At 47.0% G+C, this 10090-nt stretch overlaps 1 long non-coding RNA gene across 2 annotated transcripts in view; it reads right to left on the reverse strand.

The window, feature by feature from the left end:
* The window catches only part of LOC118501066, a 162180-nt gene extending 152308 nt beyond the window's left edge, over positions 1 to 9872 (reverse strand). For both annotated transcript variants that reach the window (XR_004903638.1, XR_004903637.1), the window contains exon 1: positions 9806 to 9872. This is a non-coding gene — a long non-coding RNA (uncharacterized LOC118501066). The remainder of the gene's footprint in view (positions 1 to 9805) is intronic.
* Between the last annotated feature and the right edge of the window lie 218 nt (positions 9873 to 10090).

Genomic DNA, 10090 nt, shown 5'->3' on the forward strand with positions numbered 1-10090 from the left:
TTAAATTCCAAGCCAAAGGGCATCAAACAATTATTAGTTAAAAATTACTCAAAATACTAATGGAAGAACTACCCCCTCTTTTTCTATGACATGTGTTCTCACTTAATCCTTGTAACAGTCCTGTGAGATGAGAATTATATTCTCCTCCACTTTCCAGATGAGGAGACTGTGGCTGGAAGAGTTAAGTCAAGCAGTCAGATCACGCTGTCATGCAGAACGGCACTCATGGGAAATGGGGGCTTTGGGGATGTTCTGAGAAAAAGGTGACGTGATCTTTGGGAGGGTCGATCCGGCTGCTGTTCTGGAAGCAGACTGTAGAGAAACAAGAGCAGCAACCAGGAGCCCCGAGAAGCTACTGCACACAGAGAAGGTGGTGGACGGGAGGGACAGCTGGGTGTCCCGACCATTTAGACAGGGGATGTGAGGAGAGGAAGTGAGTCAAAGGCAACTCCAGCTTTTCTGGCTTAACAATGGAATGACGGGTTGTCACCAGCTGAGATGGCGAAGGCTTCCACTGTTTCAGGTTCGGCGAAACTCAGGGGAACAGGAATTCAGCATGGACAGACTCGGTCTATGACGTCAGTTAGACATCCCGGTGGAGATGCCAGGGAGACGGACAGATAGAAGAATCTGGAGTATCACAGTCTGGGCTGAATTTCTAGGAGTGATATTGGTAAATAAATTTATATATGTTTCATGGATATGATTCTATAATACATCACCTGCATTTGTATTGTGTGTTCACCACCCAAAGTCTCCTGTCTCCTTCCGTCACCATTTATCCCCTCTTTGCCCTCTTCTCCCTCCCCCAACACCCCTTTCCTCTGGGTCACCGTACTGGTATCTGTATCCATGCCGTATTTTTTGTTTGTTTTTGCTTAATCCCTTTACCTGGTGCACCCAGTCCTCCAACGCACCTCCTTTCTTACAGCTGTCACTCTGTTTTTGTACCTGTAAGTCTGTTTCAATTTTGTTATTTTGTTCATTAGATTCCACATATGAGTGAAATCACATGGTATTTGTCTTTCTCTGACTGGCTAATTTCACTTAGCATAACACTCTCTCCAGGACAATAACAATATAAATAAATAGACAGATAAATTAATTAATACATTTTAATTTATTTAAAAAGTCTGTTCTGAACATACCAATTTTGGAGTCACTGGCATTAGATGGTATATATAACCATGAGACTAGATGAGATCACCAAGGAAGTAAATACAGACAGAAAAGAGGAGAGGACCAAGGTGCGAATGCTAGGACGCTCCTACATGGAGAAATCAGAGAGAAGAAAAGGAACCAGAACAGCAGACTCTCTGACGAGACATCACATAAATGCTTTCAGTCACACACCATTGGCCAAAACAGGTCAGGAGGCCACAACTAACCTGAAAGGGAGCCAGGGAGCACACTCCTGTGATCAGCCACCAACCCGCGCACATCCAACTTCCAAGTACGGCTGACCCTTGAACAACATGGTGGTTAGGGGCTCTGGCCCGCCGTGCAAAGGTCCATGTATAATTTTGACCCCCCCCAAAACTCAGTTGCCCCTCAGTATCAGTGGGGGGTTGCTTCAGGACCCCCACGACATCAAAATCTGCAGATGTGCAAGTCCCTTATGCAAAATGGCTCAGAATAACACATACGGTCCCCCTCTGCATCCAGAGACTCGACCAACTGTGGGGCATAAACAGTATTTTGAAGTCACATTTGGAAGTCCACAGATATGAAACCTGGGAATATGGAGGGCCAACTATATATTTACTTTTTTAATCTACATATAAGTGAACCTGCACAGTTCAAACCCATATTATTTAAAAGTCAACTGTACTTCTCTGAGTCAGTGCCTTCCTAGCCACTGCGGCTGTGAGTTGTGAGCTCAGGCCTCTCAGCTCGTCGCCGGCATCACAACAATCTCCCAACACAGTTTCCTGGCCCCTCGCCAATCCCGTCTGCATGCAGCCACCAGAGGCCACTTTTGAAAGCACATTCTGAGCCTTTGGTGGAGTCCCATGGATTCGAGTCAGTATTCACAACCCTTAGAGAGGCACAAGGGTCCCCGGTGCCACTGCTGCCCACACCCCCGGCCCCTTTCCACCCCTCTCTCACACTCACTTTGCTGAAGCCCTTACAATCATCTCTCCCTGGCAGGGTTCACACCCCTGTGTCCTGGCCTGTGCTATCCCCATGGACGGAGACACATTTCCACCATTTCTTTTACTGACTAAGTCCGAGTTAGATTCGACATCAAAAATCAATTCAGGGAATTTTTACTTCAGGAAGCCTTCCCTGACTCCCCCAGTCCGACTCAGGTACACGGGTGCCCCCACCCTACGGACACTTGAGTCAGAGCACTCTCCAAACTCCGTGCGGCCTCTGTTTACCGAACTGGTTCCTACATGAGATTTTCTAGCTTCTTGAGGTCAAGAGCCAGTACCTAGCCCCATGCCCGACATAGCAGGCATTCCTTCAATGCCAGCCGAATGGGCCCCCCGGTAAAGGCATGCCAGGCTCTGTGCTGGGCACCGGAGTCTCAAAGACTAATCTCGCCACTATTCACAGAGACACGCATACAGTCTCTGGTACTGCCTCTGGAAGAAAGAGCCAAACCAGCAGGAGAACTAAAGGCAGAGAAAGAAGACAGGATTAGTTTCCAACCAATTCAGGAGGCAAATGTTTCGATTTCCATTCCTTCCCTGACCCCAGCCACGGGGGGCCTTCCTTTGTAATAAATGATGTTTGCCTCTTCCTTCCCCTTTTCTCTCCACTGAAACCTCGTGCTCCCCGTCCTTCCCTGAGAATCCTGACAGGCCTCAAGGACAAATGTAGAAACATAATGGAGGTTTTCCCTCCTGGAAAACACATCAGTTCCTTAAGATGCTTTATCACAATGAGCAACAAGCTATTTCCAAAAGAAATTCAGACCCATGACTGGGGATTAGTGTCAGGGTTGGAGACCACAGTGGGGAGGAAAACAGGGAATTTCTATCTGTTTCTTAAGTTACAAACTTAAGTGCTTCCCTTTTCTGACATGGCGCTAGTGAAGAAGTGCTGCTCACCTGCACACAGGTAGCAGGTGACTGCTCCACCATCAGCCACTGGGAGTGCTGTGGACAATGAGGGACAGTGAACCCTGACGACCCAGTCTGAGGCCTGCGGGTCCCTACACCTCTAGTCTGACCTCACTAACAAACTCATCAGAAAAGAACTGAATTGCTTACAAAGTATTTTTGTATTTATTACATATCAAATTGAAAACAAAAGCAGAATTTTACTTTATGCTGGTTCCAAGAGATATAACCACCATGCATCGTACTCCCTAGACTACGTGCAGTATAACATCACTGACTAATCAAAGAGGCGCGACAGTAAGTAAGGTGGTTACCCAGTTGTCTGGTTCTGGAGGGCCTCGGACCAGCTGCTTAACTTCTCAGTTTCCCTAACTGCAAAATAGGTTAACGAGAGTGCCTACTATCCTGTCAAATGGTTTCTCAGCCTCGATGTTATCGATCTCCAGCGTGGATAATTCTGCGTCCCACGGGGCGCCCTGCACGCTGCAGATGTTTGGTGTCATCCAGTAGCAACTCCCCTCCCTGTTGTGACAACCAGGATGTCTTCTGCTATTGCCAAATGTCTCCGGGGCTCGGGCAGGGAGGAGAAATGTCCTCGGTCGAGAAAGATGGCCGCAGTGGAATAAACAAGTAAGCACATATAAAATGCTTGTTCCTGGCACACAGCAAGCGCTCCACGACTTGACCCAGAGGATACCAAAGTCTGGAGGGGGGAGAGACAGTTTGTTCTGTAACAAAGAGGACTTCCCTGTTCTCGGAGAGCTCCTAATAAAATCACATGTTTCTGAGTCACCCTCCACCCTTCAAAGGCCGTGGCAACTGGATCCAGGTGGCCTTGGCCACTGACAAACTTACAGGCACTTACATTATTTTATCTCTCCCTCATCTCTATTAAATAATACAAGCAATTTGTTAAAAAGAGCATTTATTATCCCCCTTGATACTTGAATGCCTGCTTAGCCAAAGACATTGTACACTACACAGAATGTTTTTATTGGACTTTATGAACAATAAAAATAGCCCATCTGGCCTCACTCTTTTTATCTTTAAAGGCCATTTTGTAAGAATATCAAAAAATTCAGTTTCCTTACCGCAGGGGAAAGTGTTGCATCTCAGGGACTCTTTGGTGCCCGACACTCTTCTGGTGCTCGGAAATAGCCAAAGCAGCCATTCCACGGGCAGACAGCTCTTGCTGTTGGGAAGTCTATCCTTACCCCACGCCTCACTCCCACATCCTCTCCGCACATCATTCGGTCCAGTGCTCACTGTGCACCTGCTGAGTGCAGGCACCGTGGCTCTTAAGCCACATGCCAGTCCTACTGCCTTTCATGACGGAAACCAGATAAATGAAGATACTGACAACCTTCAATGTGGTCCTTTCTTCCTAGACTAAAGTTCAGTTCAGTTCATGATGCCTCACAGGTAACGGTGTCCTGGCCCCAACCATCTCCACCCCCTTCTTCCAAACAGGCACTTTCTTTTGTCAGTGGACTCTTCAGATAAGGTGTATACACCACACTCAGGTGTGACCTGACCCTTAAAGAGCCCAGCAGAACTATCACATCGCTAATCTACACCCAACCCACAGTGCAGCCCGAAACGGGCCGTCCCTTTTAGCGGGCGAGGCCTCCCACACTCTTACACTTTTAAGCAAAGTAAGACCTTGGGTCTTTTTCTTACAAATTCTATTCCAGCAAATCTATTCCCATCCTATACCCTCACACATCACATGCTGAACCAAAAATGCATAATCTTCTTTTTATCTCTACCATATTTAATCTTGTTGTCTTGATGGACACCCAGAATGACAAGATAGCTTTAAATGTTCCTTCTAGAAATCATAGTATCAGCTACTTCTTCCTCCCATTATTTTTCACCAACAGCTTTAGGTTCTCCTAAAGTTTGACTGAATGAGTTATTGTCTTTATCTAAACTATTGGTAGGCAAACAATAACCCATGGGCCAAATCCATTCCATAGTTTGTTTTTGTCAATAAACCTTTGCTAGGTCACAGCCGTGCTCACTGGCTCACATGTTGCCTAGGACTGCTCTCCCACAGCGGTGACAAAGCCAAGTGGTTGCAACAGAGACCATATGTCCATAAACCAAATGTATTTGCTACCTGGCCCTTTACAGAAAAAGTTTGTGGAAGCCTGAATGAAAGTCTTGAAACATGCAGAATAGAATCCAGGCAAAGACAGCACGTAAGGGCCTGCAGTTGAATACAACTGATTAATCAGCACAGTTAAGAACAGCGATTCACATGATTTTGAATCTGTGTAAAAATGTGATCATTTCTAGGGTCTGTGTAGATTTCAAATAGACTTTGCTTTTGGCATTGCTTCAACCTAATAATCCCATCAACATTAAAATGGAATTAATTAATTAACTGTTGACTATTTAATTCAGAAATTGTTCTGCCATTGCATAGATAGTTGAAAGGACGGAACTGGAAACAGAACAAGTAAAGTGTGAAGGAATGACAGGAGGCTGGAGAGAAGTTGATCCTAAGGAGCAGGCAGAGGTCCAGAACCAAGAGGGGGCTCTGTAGAGATGTACAGGTTTATTCCAATGGTGGTTAATGCTCCCCACTCATGCCGGCCTGGCTGTGTTGGGGGCTGACATTGCTCTAGAGGCACCAACTTGGAAAATGACCACAGTCCCTTCCTGTGATTGTCAGGTAGGCCCCCTCACTGCTGCCCCCACAGACAGGGGATGACTGACTCTATTGGAAGGCAATGCCTGCAAGGTAGTAAATTTTCACAGCCTTAAATCCAGGCTACCCAGAGCCACTTGCCACCCTTTAAACTTTATGCCCTCTTCTCGTTTCCAACCATCAGTCCCCATGGCAGGTTCCTGGAGCCTGAGCGCACAGTCTAGATTGTGCAAGGCAGGCCTGGCTGTTGAAGCAAACGATACCTGCATCCACACACACACACACGCGCATGCACACACACATACACATTAACAGAACTCTAGTGCTAACAAGCATTCAGCTTGATGCATTGAGCCTGAAAATTATCTGACAGCAGTTCTGAGAGTTACCAGGAAGAGAAAGAATATTGCCAAGGTTAAAGTCATGGGCTTTGGTGTCCAACAGACCTGGATTGGAATCTTGACATTTTACTGTTATTTGAAACCTCCAAACCTTAATTTCTTCATCTGCAAAGTAGAGATAATAGTAATGCCTCCTCACAGGGCCCATGAGCATAAACGATAGCATGTATTTGGAGCACAGTGCCTGGTCCCCGGTAAGTATTCAGTAGATGCGTATTGTTGTTGCCATCGGGATCTTCACAATTATTTTAACAAATATGTAAGGACTATTCGAACTTTCAATGATTTCTAAGAACATGCCCAAAGCACCCCCTCTGAACAACAGCACTGAAACCCACGCCCACCCTGCTCGCGCAACAGCACGAGGGACACACAGCACTGAGGTTTCCCCGAGGCAGAAGTGCAAGCACTAATGCAGACGTAGGAAGAATGTGTTCAGTTCACTGTGTGCCTGGGACACTCTCAAAAAAGAAGTCATTATATTACTAAACAAGTAATTGCCTTTGTTTTTATTATTTTTCCAAATAAAAATCACCCATGTCGAACCTAAGAGCCTGCTGCCCAGGAGTAACCCTTTCCTGTAACATTTGTATTAAAATGTGGGTTCAGAGGCTTAAAGAAAAACACCAAAACCCTGTGGCTCAAATGAGACAGAAGTTTACTCCACTCTTATGGTAACAGTCCAGAGATGCCACAGGACTTGTGTGTGGCTTAAAAGTCACAGGGTTTGTGCACAGGGCTCTGCTCCACAAGAGCATCCAGGGGCCCGGGCCCCGGCCGTGCTGTTCTGCAATCTCCCGTGGGCCTGAACCAGCAGAGCTAGCATCACCAGGGAACTTGTCAGCAATGCAAGTTCTCCTGCCCCACCCCAGACCTGCTGAATCAGAAACTGGGGGCGAGGCCCTCAGATCTGCTTTGCCAAGCCTTCTAGGTGCCACTCTTCTTATCTCAAAGTGAACTTACACCACTTCTGTGTTCCAGACCACGGAAAGGAGGAGAAGAAAGACAAGTCATGTCCTGTCAACCAAGTGAAATGGAAATTACACACATTGCATATTCTGCTCATCCTCCGTTGACAAGATGTACGGTCCAAAGGACACATTTAGCGGCAAAGCCAATGCAGTCTCTGGAAGGGTAGTCATGTGGCTTGGTGAAACTAAGGGCATTCACTGCCGAGATTACAGCAGGAAGAGCTGGGAACCAGAGGGGGTTCTTCCAGCCCACAAGTGAGGCTGGAAGGGCATCTCCCAGGGGGGCTCCAGCTGGGAAGAAGAGGGTGCTCCACAGAAGGTGGTATGATTCCAGAGTCTCAGAAAGAGGATCTGAATTAGTGCTGGTAAGTAAAAATTGCACTGGACACAGTTAAATCGGGCGGGGAGGCTTTATTCGACACTCTTGCAATAGGGCAGAGAGACCAAACAAGAAGAAAGGCAGGCAAGCTGTTAAGCATCACGGTGAGCTTGTGCAGAAACATACTAGAGGGAGTTCGGGAAGAGATCGGTCAAAGTGACCATGTTCACTAATGATACTTTCGAAAGTTGGACTTGTAGCTGCCCACAGAGCCCAGGAGATGGGGGCACGCCCTTTCTTTAAGACTACAGTTCAAAGAGAGGGCTCCCGTTCCTTGGGAAAGACATTCCTGGCAAGAGGCTGGGAGAAGATTTACATCTCAAGGGGCAGCGAAAAAATTTACAAGGGAAGGTGTTCTAAAGTGAGTGCTCTAAGGAAAGGCCAGAGGCCCAGAGCCCGGAAGGAGCCCTGCTGTCGGGCTGACACACGAGTCCAGCCGAGTGGGACCAGGATGCCCCCCGCAGCGGCAGGCTCCTTCCAAGGGACAGGGGCCCTCTGCACGCGCCTTCCTACAGAGAGGTCCTGAAGCCCGGGTCTGCCGCCCTGCCTCTGTCCCCACCTCAGCAGTCCAGAGCTGATCTCCCTTGCACTGCAGAAATAGCCCATGTTTATGTCGAAAGTGATTTCTCTTTCCCTTCAGCTTTGGCTTTCTTTCCTCTCCTTTGGCACCTAAACTGTTAGGATTGTGAAAAATCATTTCATTTAAAGAGACAGAATTGAATAGCAAGGCTTTCTTAATCAGTTCTCAGCACTGCACCAACTTAGCTGACTTTGCATTTTTTTAAAAGCTGCCGATTAATGTGGCTGTGGCTAGTAGGCATTCTCCTGTGTAATTCTGGGCAACCTTTACCTCAGTAGCATAGGTACAGTTCTGCCCAGAGACAAGATTCTCTGATGGGAGACCATTGGTGAAAAAGATTCTGAAACACTCTCAACAGCAATTCATGCAGAAACAAGAAGAAATTCCATCTCAGGGGAATTGGTACGACTACAGTTGAGAGCCTTGACTATAAACAGTTCCTACCCCTAACTCTGGATAAAAGACGACTCATTCGTTTAAGCCTCTCCAAGGGAGACTCGTCAGAGCTCACGTCCCCTCCCTTCTGCTGGATGGGAAGGGGTCCTTCCACAGCTCCACTGCCATCGCATCACCTATTTCCTTTTCATCATAAAGCTCAGCATTTACATCGTGCCAACAGACTTGTTTAAAGCCCAAAGTCTAAAGCTGCTTCCCCACCCCACCTGCCGCGTGGCAGTGGCCACTCTGGCTCATCCCACAGCAAGGGAATGCTAAATTAACAGCAACGTGGCTGCTGCGCAAACTTATGGAAAGATTCTACTCTGAGGTCTGTTCCTGCATCCTTCCCACTGAGCTGGGGAACTGACCCTTCTGTATCTCAGGAAACACCATCCAGGTACCTGAACACATGGGCCCGGGGAGTCCCTGAGATGGTCCCTTTGGGTGAGTTCCAGGACTGCACCCTGGGAAACCCGTTAGATTTGTTGGCCAATTTAGGCAGAATATGAACCAAGTGGAGAGGCAACTCCCACTTCATGGATTGCCGCAGAGCAAGGTGTCATAACTACACAGGTGGTCTGGGGGGTGGGTCAGATAGCCCCTCTCTCCTCCCGAGGAAAGCCATGTGGGACCATGAGTGAGATCCCACAGGGAAAAGAAGGAAACAGCTGTCACTCATTGTGTAGCACATGGCCAGAGACCAGGGAGCTTCAGGCCTCATCGGACGGACCTGAGTCCAGTTGGGGCAAGAGAACGAATCCATCAACCTGCAAGGCCGTGGATCTGCCCTTAAGACCTGTGCCACCTGATGTGGAGCTACCGCTGAGGCCAGCGTCACCTTTCAGGAAAGTTTTCTTGACTCAAACAGATAAGCTGTTACACTTGAGCTTTATTTTGTTTTATTTTTTAATATTATTAAGGTTTGTTGTTTTTATAAAACATTATTTAACTCATGTCCATGTGTGCCTACTGCTTTTCCATCAAGCCTCAGAAAGTGTTATAAAAATTAAATAATAGATCTTATTTTAAAAAAAAACCGCTTTTAAATACTTATACAAAAGTATGTTCTCAAAGGGTCCCCCAATAAATTCAATAATTTATTGAATTTATGTCCCCAGAGTGGGACATTTAAAGAAGGATAAAGCCCCGCCCACTGTCCACCTGTGGCGTCCCCAAGAACAATGCTTGAAGCCCCACGTGCCTGGATTAGGGAGAGGTCCGGCCTCCTCTCACCACCACATTCATGGAGCCACAATCCACACCACTGAAATAATAACCAACGTAACACCATGAAATGGAAGATACTTACCCCAAGAACCTAAGGACAAGGAGTGGTTTCAATTCACATGCGACTTGGTTCCGAGCTTTCTGGAAAACAAGGCAAAAAGGAAGGCATCGTGAGCTTCCTGGTTTGTCTTCTCCCAGTCTAAGCTCTAGCAGGGTCCAAATTTTCATCTTTCTGGTTTTATAGAAAAAGAAACTCAGGCAGAGAGAACATAGGAGTTCTGCACAAGTTTACAGGCCTGGGCTGAGTCTAAACTTGAACCCCAGTTAAGAAAGCCTTGCTGAATGCCATGCCATTTTGCACCCCAGT

The sequence above is a fragment of the Phyllostomus discolor genome, chromosome 6 (genome assembly GCF_004126475.2).
Source record: "Phyllostomus discolor isolate MPI-MPIP mPhyDis1 chromosome 6, mPhyDis1.pri.v3, whole genome shotgun sequence".
NCBI classification, from domain to species: Eukaryota; Metazoa; Chordata; class Mammalia; order Chiroptera; family Phyllostomidae; genus Phyllostomus; species Phyllostomus discolor.